The following is a 14,006-nucleotide window of genomic DNA, read 5'->3' as shown; positions in this document are numbered from 1 at the left end:
TATGAAATGCATTGTCCCCTATCAGAAAGTGGAAAAAAAAGTATTATATTATCCATTAGAACTACATTCAAAAAAAAGAAGAGATCAATTATTCTAAAAATATATTATAAATCTATCAATTATATTATCTATTAGAACTATTTTTTTTATATATAAAACAGGCAAAACCACTAAAAATTTATATTAAAAATAATTAAAGTATTACAAAAAAAAAAGTTTGCAGCATAAACTCAATCTTGAACTAGCTAGGAGAGACAAAATATACACCCTATCAAATGTATTACCCCACCCAAATAATACCCAAATCTGAGTCCAAAAAAGGGACACTTAATCAAAAAGGAAAAATACATCTGAGAGGCCATGTACAATCCCAAACACAATTCAAAAACATATGTTGGAACAAAAGAGATCCTGCCAACTAACTAGACTTGAGGTACAAGTTGCTATGCCCAACTTTGTGGGGGCCACTGAGAGAAATCACTTTTGCATCCTCATCATCAAGGGTAATTTATTGCAATGGAATCACCTCCCAAGGGTCTTCACAAATTAAGGCCATAGTATCTAATAGAGAATGAATGTCAATGAACACATCCAATGACACAACAAGAATGCTAGGAGCCATAAAATCTAGCAATGCTTAAAATTCTAAAATGGTATCATTGTACCTATTGCAAATAAGTTCTCCCCTAGCTATATGTAACAATTATCCATGCCAACCATTAGTAAGAAGCTCATTTAGAGACAAGAAGCCATAAATATGAAACATACCAACATCAAAAAAGCCTCCATAATTGGCAATAATACCATAATGCGTTGGCTGAAGTACTCAAATTGTGTGAAAACAAAGATGTACATAAAGATTAATGTCACCCATTATGACAAATGAGTAATAAAGCCTCCAAAATGGCAACTAGCAATATATTTAATGATTCGAGTGTACCACATATTACTAATGACTAAGAAAATAATAGTATAATAAGAAACCAAATATGCCAGTATCTACAAAAAATCATGAAAACATTAATAACCCAAATGTGTCGCAATATATCAAAATCCATCATAGAGTGTAGAGCCCAAGTTTTCTCAACAAAAGAAAAAATGCCAAGGAAAAAAGGTGGTTGCCCTTAGTAGAAAACGTCACATTAAAATAAATACCATAGAATAACATAAATAAACATAATGATACTTGGATATGTGGCACACACCGAAACCATCAAATATTCACAAAAATAAATGCATATCAAATTTCCTCGATAAGAAAAAGATCAATTAAAGGAAATAATTAACCAAATCTCATGAAATCATGGATGACAAAGTACAACTTGTTGCTTCTTGAAACACAACTTGCTCATCGATGTCTTTATTAGCCAAAAAATTTGCAACCACATTAGCCTCTCTAAAGCAGTGATATATTTCATAAGAATTAAAATATTTCAAATGCAATAATATGTCATCCAAAAGATATTGCAATCGCAACTTATGCACCTTCTTATTCGTCAAAGAACGAAATGTTAACATAGAATCACCTTCAATACTAATATTATCAATTTTACGAGAATTGACCAAATCCAAACCCAATCTTAAAGCTTCCAATTCGGCCTTGTTATTGGTGCCAACCAAAACTAATTTATATGCAGCCAAAACAATCTTTAAAAATGAATCAGAAATGAGAGCTCCAACACCTAAAAGACCTGCCCTAGGTTTCCCTAAGAATCTCCATCATAATTGAGCTTAAACTTATCAGGGGGGGAGGAATACATGTAGCTTGACTCTTTCTCAACTTATTTGAATGCAAAGGATTAGAGGCATGCTTAGGTAAAGGGCAAAAAAGCTGCCAAGTTGAAACCATCTTATCATCCCAAGAGGAAAAAGACTTAAGATTAGATAAATTTATGTATATATGACTCATAGCCACCTCATATATAGATCTTTCAGTTCTAAAAATAACATCATCAACAAAAGGAAAATTGCTTCTTAAATATATGATTATTCCTTTCTAACCAAATATTTTAAATCATAAGAGAGTGACTATTCTCCCAAAAATAATTGTTGGTGTAAATTATGTCTCATAATTACACTTTACTTAAGTTGACTTAGGGTAATGAATTTCATAGTAGTTTGGATATAAGACACTTAGTGAAGTGTGCACATAGGGAAGTTGCTTGTAGGAGAAATTCCACCTTTTGTGGTCTTATCTTGTTGTTACATTCTACCTTCTGTGGGTGAACCACTTCTTTTGGAATTTTATTATTTCTCCTACCTACCCTCACCTACCCTTTTTTTCTCATTGAGCCACATGTCAGGATTGTGTGTTCACATATCATACGGCCTTGCCTTTATAAGCAGACTTGTCTTACATTGTATGTAATTTTAATGATCTATTTGATATCATTTTGGATCTTGATTAGAATATAGATTATTCTTATCAATACCTTGTCTCTCTTTTGTGTTATTCATTAATATGTAGATCTTGGCTATATTTGACAATTTCTTACATGGTATCAAAGTCATAAGGGCTTCATTAAGTAGTCTATTTAGAGAGATTTTCCATATGTTGGGGGCATCCTATAGTGATTTTGACCTCACTGTTACATCCAGAAGGTCATTTGAGTATAAATTTGCCTATATTTGATGAAAAGTGCATTTCAAGATTTGCAGGACATTTTTTGCCCATTTGTACATAAGGAGCAATTTTTTCAAAAAAAATATATTTATTTTCTGTGAAATATTTTAATTTATAAATTTTTATAATTTCATAGTTTTTTCAGATTATTTGTAAAAAAAAAATTAAAAATTAAAAAATAAAAAAATTCTATATTTTTGGTGGGGTTACCTTTGACCCCGTTCCCCCATACTATCTAGACTCGTCTACAGGTTACATACTTTGTAGATAGTACCGTTGGTCACCTATCTTTCCTAATGATCCCCTGCACCTATGGTTACACCACACCACTAACGCACCTCCCAGCATTGCCTCCTCCCAGCACCCACTGCTCCAGCTGGTATCTCCTCCCCACTGTTGGTTTCTAGCACCTACTTCATTTTTTGGCCCCGTCATGACCCACGGACTCCATGCCCAACTACAACTATAGACTTTCATGGCCACCCTTCCCAAGCATCACTATCGATGCCCAGGTTACCGCTCAGTCCAGCTCTAGTTGGCTGCCTTTCTCCCACTAACCCCCTTGTCTTCTCCAATAGCTTAATCACCATCCCCAGCATCCCAATAGTTCCCTACCAAGCACCACTTGCTAGCTCCTTATTCTTCAAGGCTCACTCTTTTCCTAATGAGTTTCACATGGCACCACAATATTTACCACATGTGCATCCAAATTGTGCCCCATAGCCGCCACACATATTTTTTTCATTCCTTGCTAGTGACATGTGACACCATTTGGTTCGACCACCAAGTGCCAAATCAGCCCATTCCTACACACAGTCAACAACACAATCAACGTGACACACAAAATCTATATTGTCATGTCAGCAGAAACCTCATCTTGGTCATACTACCACATCGTGTACATTCAGCATACACGTCATCTTATAGACGAGACATGTCACTACCATATCAATGCCTCTTATTTATATGTACGACATGTATTAGAATATTATCAAGCCACGTCATCAATCTTGTACTATATGGACAAGCCATGCAGGGAGGGTATTTTGGCCATGACAGCCAAATGGGCATCAAATTTAATCCTGTGAAGTGATGACAAATTAGCACTGCATCAAAAATTTTAATCCCTCTCCAATGAGCTTTTTGGTTTTGGAGGCGAACTTCGGAGGCTCATAACTTGGTCATTTGAGGCTTTTTGTAGTGCATTTTTAAAAAATTTGGGTTAATTTTTCATGCTCTTCGCAGTGATGGTGGTATTTTTAAATTTTGGTGGACATATTTTTTAGAATTTTCAATTTTTAACAACTTTACCTATCCGATCCTCAATTTTGACACTTTAAAGGCTTCGTTCGGGCTCATACGACCACCTTTTTAGTGTTACAAGCTAGGGTTGCCATTGCACCAAAATATCGACCTATCAATGCTCGATACAACCACTAGACTTATAGAATCCACATGAGGTTGTTAAACCATGTCATAAATCCCCACGAGGGAGGCTGGCTCACTACCAACAATCCCCCTCCCAGCATCACTCATCATGGCCTGTGTGATTCGAACCTGTGACCATGCTCTGGTACCACTTGTTACAAGCTAAGGTTGTCATTGCACCAAAAGATCGACCTGCCAATGCCCGATACAACCACTAGACTTATAGAATCCACATAAGGTTGTTAAACCATGTCACGAATCCCCGTGAGGGACGTTGGCCCACTACCAACATTCAGGTGCCATTTTTTTAAAGTGTATGACTTTTTGTCTACTTTCACGTGGTGCTATCATATTTTTACCACTTTAAGTAGAAATTGTATTTTTCAGTATTTGGCCATATTTGGCTTATTTAATGATTATAATCTGCTTGGATCTTGGTTTAGATCTCTTGCGGTATTGGTTTGAGTCTCTCATAGCCTTTTTGAAGTAGTTGTAAAGCTGAAATCAGAAGTTCACTTTGACATTTTTTGCAAGTGGCCCATTGATTATGCACTAAGTATAAAGTGTCAAATCATCATTTTTTATTTTTTTTTTTTTTTTTTATTTTTTTTTTTGGGGGGGGGGGTTATTTGATTGAGTGAATTTTTTTTTTTTTGGGGGGGGGGCGTGTTTTGTGTGATTGTGCCTCTCCTTTCTTTGTTCTCTTTCATTTTTTTTCTATTGTTTTGGCTAAATTTCCACTTTTCACTCCACATAACTATCTTTCATGGAAAATTGATGTATGGAATAAGCTAATAAAAAAGGGATTAATTCACTATATTGATGGAACTATCACTACACTAGCTGATCCTAATGCTCACATGGAATGACTAAATAAAAAAATTATGGCTCTTGGAACTTTAAAGAAGTATGTGTCAAAGGATCTCATCTTTGACATTAAGAAGTGTAAAATAGTTAAGGATGTATGAGATTTTTTAGGAGAATTGTATGATCAAACTAATGAGATTAGGAGCTATCACCTTGATAATAATCTCACAACATTGGTGTAGTAAAATAAATCTGTCCACTTAATTAAATGAATATTTACTATTTATTTGATTGTTTAACCATCAATAATCAATTAATTAAATTAATATTTAATTAATTTCATCCTCAACCTCTTCTTCTATTAACTAAATAAATTATTCAATTTATTTAAATTAATTCATTAAGCCACACTCTAAATCAATTAAATAAATAAAACGTATTTATTTAATTTAGCCCCCTTTCCTCATTTAAATAAATAATCAAATACTTATTTAAATCCCTAAACTATCCCCCACTTGCATTCTCCTACAAATGCAAGTTGCACTAATTTGGTTGAATTAAAGTAATTTTATTTTAATTAAAATCCTATTTTCTTTCACCCACCAAACCCACTTGCATCCTAAACCCATTCTAGATTCTTCTAAACCATTCCTAATTAGCCTAAACCCATCCCCTAATAATTGTCACATTCCTAAGCAACTTGAAGTCACTTCTCAAAGCCTCCAAAGTCTTTTAAAAGCATTAAATGCTTTATGTCTCCAACAAGTTAACCCCTAAAGTCTTCCAAACCATTAATGGTTCTTACATGACCATTTATGGCTCTTACATAACCATTAATGGTTAAAATCAACTCACACACATGGTTACAGACTTTCCCTCTAACTCAACCCTCATTTAAATCATGGGTCTCTTCAAGCATTTATTGCTTTGACCATGGTTATCCCCACCAACTCTTGCACAAGAGTTTGTCCATTGGATAAACATTTTATTCATTCAACTCAAGCCTAACCTTACCTCCTAGGGTAACATTCAAGTCATCTCAAGTATTTAATGCCTCTTCCCTCTCCTCTCAAGCCATCTCATGATGACATTTGTCATCCTGGGATTGGGTTGAAAGCCCTCAATGGATCATAAACCCATCAATCCTGGCCCTTGTTGAGATTGCCCAATCTCAACCATCCATTTCTCCATTTTTCCTATAAATAGAGCCCATTCCTTCTTAATCCAGATCCATAAATCTTGTATGCATCTAACCTATAGTAAAATTGAGAGAGCATTTAGGAGCAAAATCATATCTAGTTTGTTATTTTGGCTAAAATCAATATAGATTAATTAGGTATTTTCTCATATCTAGTTTGTTTGCATTTGCACAGTCTTTTATCTTCATTATTCATAAATCTTGAATCTCCATAAGACATCCATAGTAGTGCAAAAAGTTGAGGGCCACACTCATGTGGAACTTGGAGAGGAGAGGAACAAGGGAGGAGCATCTATGAGCATTTTGGAGAGCATTTGGGAGGGTTTAGTGTCTTTCCTCCCTTTTTGTGTGTTTTCTATAATATGTTTGATATCTCTCTTGATATGCATGCTTAGGATTGTAGTTTCATTTTTATTTCATTTTTTATTGATACTAACAACATTAACGTTTGACTTGTCTTGATTTTCTAACATCCTTTTTGTAGTGCATCATTTGGTGAACCCGACGTGAATCGAACACGCAACCTTCTAATTCAAACAAACTAACTTTTTTTCTTAAATTATCAAATTGCCACACACAGGTTGCGCTTTAGCACTATTGAACGCATTTTAGTGCCTTTGATAGATAAGGATTTAGCGCTTTTGTCAGAGTTTTGGTGCTTTTGTTAGAGAAGTAGTGTCTTTGTCTGAGTTATAGTGCTATTGTTGGTTAAATAACGCTACTGTAACTCTTTTAGTGCAGTTGTGTTCTCTGTCTGACAGAGATTTCATTTTGTTTGACAGTTTTTAATTAGTGCTTTTGTTGTTATTTTAGCGCCTTTGTTAGTTTTTCAGCGCATCTGTATTAAAGTAGTGCTTATGTGTTTAAACAGAATAGTGCTTTTGTAACCGATAGTTGCAAAAAAATATTGTGTAACCGAAAATCAAAATTTTAGGGTTGTAGAAGCCCACCAAAAGCCTTCTTTTTCACTAACTGTTTTGTTTTTTGTCCAGGTTTTTGCTGACTTCTTATTTTGCAGGATTCGAGGAGTTAGGCATTAGAAAGTTTATTTCTTTTTTTCTAAGCTTTTCTTTTAAAGTTGGATTAAAAATAATTCACTTTCCCTTTTGGTTTAAAATCAACTTCATCTTTCTTTTTGGACTAAAATAAACAAAATTTTCAATTTGGGCTTAAAAGGAATTTCATTTTGCAAATTTAAAAAGAACCACAAAATCAAACAAACAAAATTTCTTTCTTTTGCAAGTTAGGAACAAATTTTTCATTTTGGTGCTTAAAACAAACAAAACAAATTTCATTTCTTGCAAGGATAAAATTCACAATCAACTTTTTTGCAAGTTAAAAAGAACAAACAACTTGTCCATTTTTGCAAACTCTCTTTTACTTTGAGCAACGTGCTTTCAATTTTGTTGACCAAGATTTTTCAATTTCCTAGTTAGAAAACAAATTGCCTTGTGAAGTTAAAAAGAACACCATTGTTGTTGGAGCAAAATCTCCAAATATCATATAGATCACATTACAATAAACCAGTTTAAAAGAACAAGTGTTTTCAGTGTTTGGCACACTTGTGCAAAATCTGTAGAGTGGTCCCATTTCTAACACACACTATCCTCTCCCTTGGCTCTCGTGGTCCTAGGTGCAAGAGAAAAGTGTTAGTAATGCTCAAAATTTTTATTTTTAAGAGAGGCTTGCCAAGAGACACATCACTCTTGGGATTGACCTTGCGCGGTAAATTCTTCGAGCCGCTATAGAAATCAAGTGAGAGCAAAAGTTGCAGCCTTGGGTGTAGTTGTTCTTAAAGTGTAACTTGCCGAAAGGACATATGGTCCCACCACAAGTTACAAGACTCTTAAGTGAATCACTGCAGAATGAACTTACGTCCAAAGACATCAAACATTACTAAACACCTTTTATTATAGAAGCCTAATTGTTCTATTGATTGAGGATATTTGTGAAAATTTTAGTGCAAGAGCATAGATGGTTTTGCTCCTAAGATACTCACCATACATATTTCCTTGAGTAGAAACATGGCTTTTTGAAAGGCTACTTGTAGCTTGATAAAAGTGGTGACTCCCCCATTATAGGTATCATCTATCTATTATACTCACGCAAGACTTAGTATATCACATTATTACCTTCCATGATAGGATTCATAAGGTATGTAGTACCAAAGTTGAAGAAATATCAAGATGTGGGCTGAAAATATCGCAACTGGCCATTGACCTTAGGGATTAAGTATGTTTGAGTTGTATTCATCTTATGTCAGACCAGTAACAATTTGGGCTGACTTCAGGCTTTAGGAAACATAAAATACATTTGTAAAAAGGGTCAAAAAAAGCTCATGATTGGGTTGATTTAGACCCACACCTATTTTTGCCTTTTCTTGAAAAGGGGCAAGGTTATTGTGCTTGTGTGTTTGTGTGCTTGTTGTGTTTTCTTGTCAAAGAAATTCAAAACAATTTTAAAAACCAAGTATTCATCCAACAAATTTACCTCAAACATTGATAAATAAAACAAACATCAAATAAGTAAAACAAGTATCAAGTTTGTATTACCATCACTAACGTCTTGAGAAAAAGGAGACTTCATCAAAAGACCACATTGAAAAAGAGACAATTGAGTTCAAAAGCTATTATCAAAAGAAGGAAGTTTTTCTTTATCAATAGACAATTTTTTCTCTCACATAGAGCCTTCTTGCGCCATATGCACTTGTATCTTCAAAGCAAATCCAACGAATTTGACAAGGATCCTTTGAAAAATAGAGCTTTTACTCAGTATAGAACCTTGGATTATCACAAAAAAAAAGGAGGCAAGAACAACCCTGATTTCTTTCCAAAAATTTGTATCACCTACAACGTAGCTTGAGGGGAACCACCAACCCCTGAGAGAGAGGAAGAAGGGAAAACCCCCTTTGTGACAAAAAGTTTTTATTGAGGTCCATATTCTATCCACTTTCACCTTCACACATCACAAATCCATTCAACTCTCAAAAGACAAAAGGGTCTTGTCCTAAGTTCTTTTAAATGTTTCTTAAATCAAACCAACAAATCACTTTTAGAGTGTCTCTACATCTAGGATCAATCATCCTAAGAGGCATTTCTACACAGGTTAAAACTAGTTTATGAGTGCATCCTCTCATTCCTAGGTAGCTTGGTTTGTAACACATCTCAAACCTTTCTATACCTTATCACATCAAAATTGTTGAAAACACAAGAGCAATTCACAAAGAACTTTGGTAACATCTAACCTTCAGTGTTAGAGATCCATCTTCTAAACATTTCACAAACACTTATCTTCCATCAAACATTTCATCACCACCTCATAATCCCTTTCACCAACCTCAAACTTTCAACAACATGGCTCAAACAAGATCAATGAGAAACCGATAGCCAGAGATCAAAGATGAGGAGGAAGAAAACCTCAAATATTTTCAAGAGGCCATTCGAGGAGGCACTAATGATGAAGATCCTATCTCTCCAACTCCCAAAGATATAGAAAGAGCACAACGTAATCCAAAGTTCAATAAACTCTTTGACAAAATCCTTAGAAACAACGCAGATGCTCGTTTTCTAAGACTTCCTCAAGAGGGTGCTAAACTACCCTCTAACTTTGATACTACACAGATACGGCAGACATCTGAACAACATAGCCATAATGATTGTGGAAGAGGTAGAGATTACTTTCGCTATGACCTTAATCATCAAGGGAATCCTTCACCCCCTCCTCCTACAGAAATAGACATGTTGAGACAACAAGTAGAAAATCGTGCTCAACAACTCAATAGTGGTGTGAAGACTACTCAATTTTTCACTTAATGATATTTGTCCATATCCCTTTGATATGAACATGTATATGCCACCTTTTCCGTGAGGGTTGGAAACACCCAAGTTTGAAAAGTACAGGGGCAAAGGAGACCCTAGAGATCACGTACAAGAATTTCACTCAGCTTGTTTAGAGGTGGCCTATGAGGACACCTATCTAATGTGCCTTTTTCCTCAAAGTTTGGGAGGCACAACCACGCAATGGTTTTCCCGATTACCAGGTGGTATTAGAACATTTGAGGAACTATTTCAAAAATTCATCACTCATTATGCACATAACATAGAATGAGATGTTACCATTGCAAATTTATGCAACACCAAACAAAAACCAAGGGAGTTATTCTTAGCTTTCCTACAACGGTGGGGGCAACTATCTAGAAGACATTCTCTTCATTTGTCTGAACAAGAACTAGTGGAAATATTCATTTCCAACTTGAATGATGAGATGGAATTCTATTTAGACATGAAGGGTACAAAGTCCTTTGAGGAGATGATCACTCAAGGATTCAAATGTAAAAAAGCCCCTATCAAAAAGGGACTTATCAAAATCTACAATGAACCAAAAGATGGCCCTCGTCCATGATATAATAGTGATAAACCAAACTTTTGGAACAAGAATAAGAACGTTGTCAATGACGGGATAGTGGATGCACAAATAGTAAAAATTGCACAACCTGTGGTCAGGTTTGCAGGAAAAAAGACCCCTCCTAAAAATAACACCATCACTCATCCACCAAATCAAGGTCGCAATATGCCACAAGAAGAACCAAAACAAAGGCAACAAAATTACAAACCAAAATGCACATACATACCCTTAGGGGACCCCATCGAAACAATATTGCATCAAATAGTCTCTTCCAATCTTGTGACCTTACCAAAAACATCTAACTATGAACCTCGGGTCAAACCTCCATGGTGGAGAGATAATGAACATTGTGAATTCCACCAGGGAAAAGGGCATAAGACGAGCAATTGTCATTGACTAAAAGATCTTGTTCAAGATCTTATTGACAGAGGATAAATTGAAATAGAAGGACATGACCCAAAAACATCCAATGATGATCATCTAATGTTCAAGAATCCACTTCCATCACATGATCAAAGGGGTCCTTTCACCTCCAAGCGAAACACAAATACTACAACTAATTATACACAAGCTGCCTATAATTATACTGTGAATCACCTCTATGACGTTGATGAACAAGTTACAACTCTCACCATCAAAGATCCAAATCCTACATGCAAAGTTGTTATGCGTCATAGCAAGATTACCATTCGAGCAGCACCACAAGGAACGACACCCCTTCCCAAGCAATATAATCTTGTGGAACAATTGGATAAAACGCCCACACTCATATCCATATTAGAGCTTTTGTGCTTATCCCCTTCTCATAAAACAATCTTGGATCAAGCTCTCCAAGAAGCGTCAGTCCCCGCCAACCTCAACACAGATCAATTTCAAGCCATGGTTGGCATCCTTAGGTCATCACCATGCCTCACTTTTTCTAAAAGTGATAACGCTTCATTCCAACAACCACATAATGCATCCCTTCACATTGAAGGATTTGTAAACCAACATAAAATCAAGGGAGTCTTGATTGACAATGGATTCGGATTGAATATATGCACCTTACAGTTGGTCACAGTATTAGGGTATGCGGTAGAATCAGTGGATGCCAATAAAAAGATAACCATTAAGGCCTATGACGATGAAGAGCGTTCTTCCAAAGGAGTTGTGGTATTACCTATTAGAGTGGGGCCATTGGTGAAGCATATCGTTTGCCAAGTTCTAGACCTTCCTTTTCCATATAATCTCTTGTTAGGAAGACCTTGGATACATGCCATGCAAGTTGTTCCATCTACTTATCATCAGTGTATCAAGTTTCCCTATAACGGTGTAGAAATCACAATCCTTGGCGATGCAAATCCATTTGCATATTGTAACAATATTAACCATTAGCTAGAGATCACCGTACCTAACAATGGAGAAGCTATCCCTTCCACATCATATGTTAATCTAGCCTATCTTTCCAATTTGATCACCTCTATACCAAAGCAAGAGAAGTTGAAAATGAAAATGGCTGAGGAAGGTCCCAGGGAATATAATCTTAGCCAACTCTTTTGTGTTGGATAATTACTCACCTCTCCTAGAACTCATGGCAAACTTCAAAATTTGCTTCGACCACCACTGGCCAAGAAAGCATGCACTTTGACGCAATTTGTATAGACCTAAAAATGGTCTAAAGATAATTAATTAAATAAGAAATTATTTAATTAATTCCCCTTCCTAATTTAATTGAATTCATTAGGCTATTTGATTCAATTCTCCCTTTCATCTACTTATTAATAAATCTAAGGATTTATTTAATAAGTTCATTTCAATAGTCCCCTTTGATTAATTAATTCAAACTAATTAATCTTTCCCCCCCATTTCAATCAATTCTTCTAATCCCTTGATTAATCAAAATAAATCAATTTATGAGAACTGTTGAGAATTAATTAGTCTTTTTCTATTATTTAAATTTTTAAATTCAAATTACCCACATGCCTCCTAACGTCTAACCACCTAACCTAACCATCCCTCTAACCTAACCCATTCCACCTAATGTTGGGTTTAACTAACCCTATCCTATCTTGCACATTCTAACCTCCTTATCCTAACCTTCTATGGTGTGGATATTTTCTTCTTGAGACACATGGCACTTGGGCCATATGTCTCCTCTCTTGGACACTTGCCCTTTTATGAGAAAATCTCCTTGACACTTGTCACCACAGAGATGACAAGTATCTCTTCCTCCAACCTCTTCTCCAACCTCCTCCAATTTCACCCTTGATATCTTCAGACTCAATCTTGACCGTTGATTCCTGCCACCTCACCCCTTGCCTTGGAAATCCTATAAATATCCCTTGTTTTGGAGAACAAAGGATCCCATCTCATTATCAATTTAGGCATTGTTACTATAGGCATATAATTTGAGCATTATTATTATAGGCAATTGCATTAGCTTAATTTGATCATTTTCTAGCATAATTGTTGAATCGTGTAGCTTAATCAATCTCTTTTCTAGCTTAATTGCATCATCATCATAGCTTAATCATGCATATCATTAGCTTAATTAGTCTCTTGGATCAATTTAGCATAATCAATCTCATCTTTTCATATCATCATCATTTCAAATCCTCCATCTATGTGTAGTCAAGTCACTGGGATTGTTTCTCTAGATCTGAGAGAAAATCCATACTCGCATCTCGTAGCAGATGATAGGTCGCTTTGTCATGGTTCATCTTCATTTTCTTATTATTTGCTAACCATGCTTGTAATGATCTATTGAGTGTTTTGTGTTGCAGTTGCAGGTATCACACTTCACAGGCATGACACAATTCATCCCTGGCAAAGGTCAGGAAGAAGAAACTCGAGATGAGGACCTGGCAAAATGGATCTACAAAGATCCTATCAAAACAGAAAGCACAAAGGCTAAGCTTCCCACTGATAAATATGGAAAATGCCTCACTATCATGAAAATAATGGGCTACGATGGCCAAAGTGCTTTGGGACATTGCAAACAAGGACGACACGGGCCCTTACAACCTAAGTTGAAACCCAAAGATAAAATTGGAGTAGGTTTTCAAAAGGAATCTCTTCCTAAGGTTAGATTCAAAGAAAAACCTAGCAAACCCATGTATCAGCCAGTTACTCCAAGGAGGCCATCCTTGATTATATCTACGAAACCAACAACATCAACAACACCAATAATCCCATCAGTAGCTCAGTAGTACCAATTGCACCAATGAAACTGATAATCCAATCAGTAGCAACAAAAGCATCAGTAGCACCAACAATGTCAACAAAACTAATAATCCCATCAGTAGCATTAGTAGCACCAATTGCACCAATGAAATTGATAATCCCATCAATAGAAAAAAAAGAATCAGTAGCACCAACAACATCAACAAAATTGATACTCCCAGCAGCACCACCTCCAACACCGATACTCCCAGCAACAACATCGATAACCCTAAAAGTAGCCCCAGCAATCCCACCTCCAAAAGTTCATAAACTTGTGACCAATACACTCTTTAATACAAAAGACATCCTAGCATGGTACAGTAATCGAACGTTAGAGAGTGATTC

This window comes from Cryptomeria japonica, chromosome 11 (assembly GCF_030272615.1).
Source record: "Cryptomeria japonica chromosome 11, Sugi_1.0, whole genome shotgun sequence".
Taxonomy (NCBI): Eukaryota; Viridiplantae; Streptophyta; class Pinopsida; order Cupressales; family Cupressaceae; genus Cryptomeria; species Cryptomeria japonica.
This window is presented reverse-complemented; position numbering follows the sequence as displayed.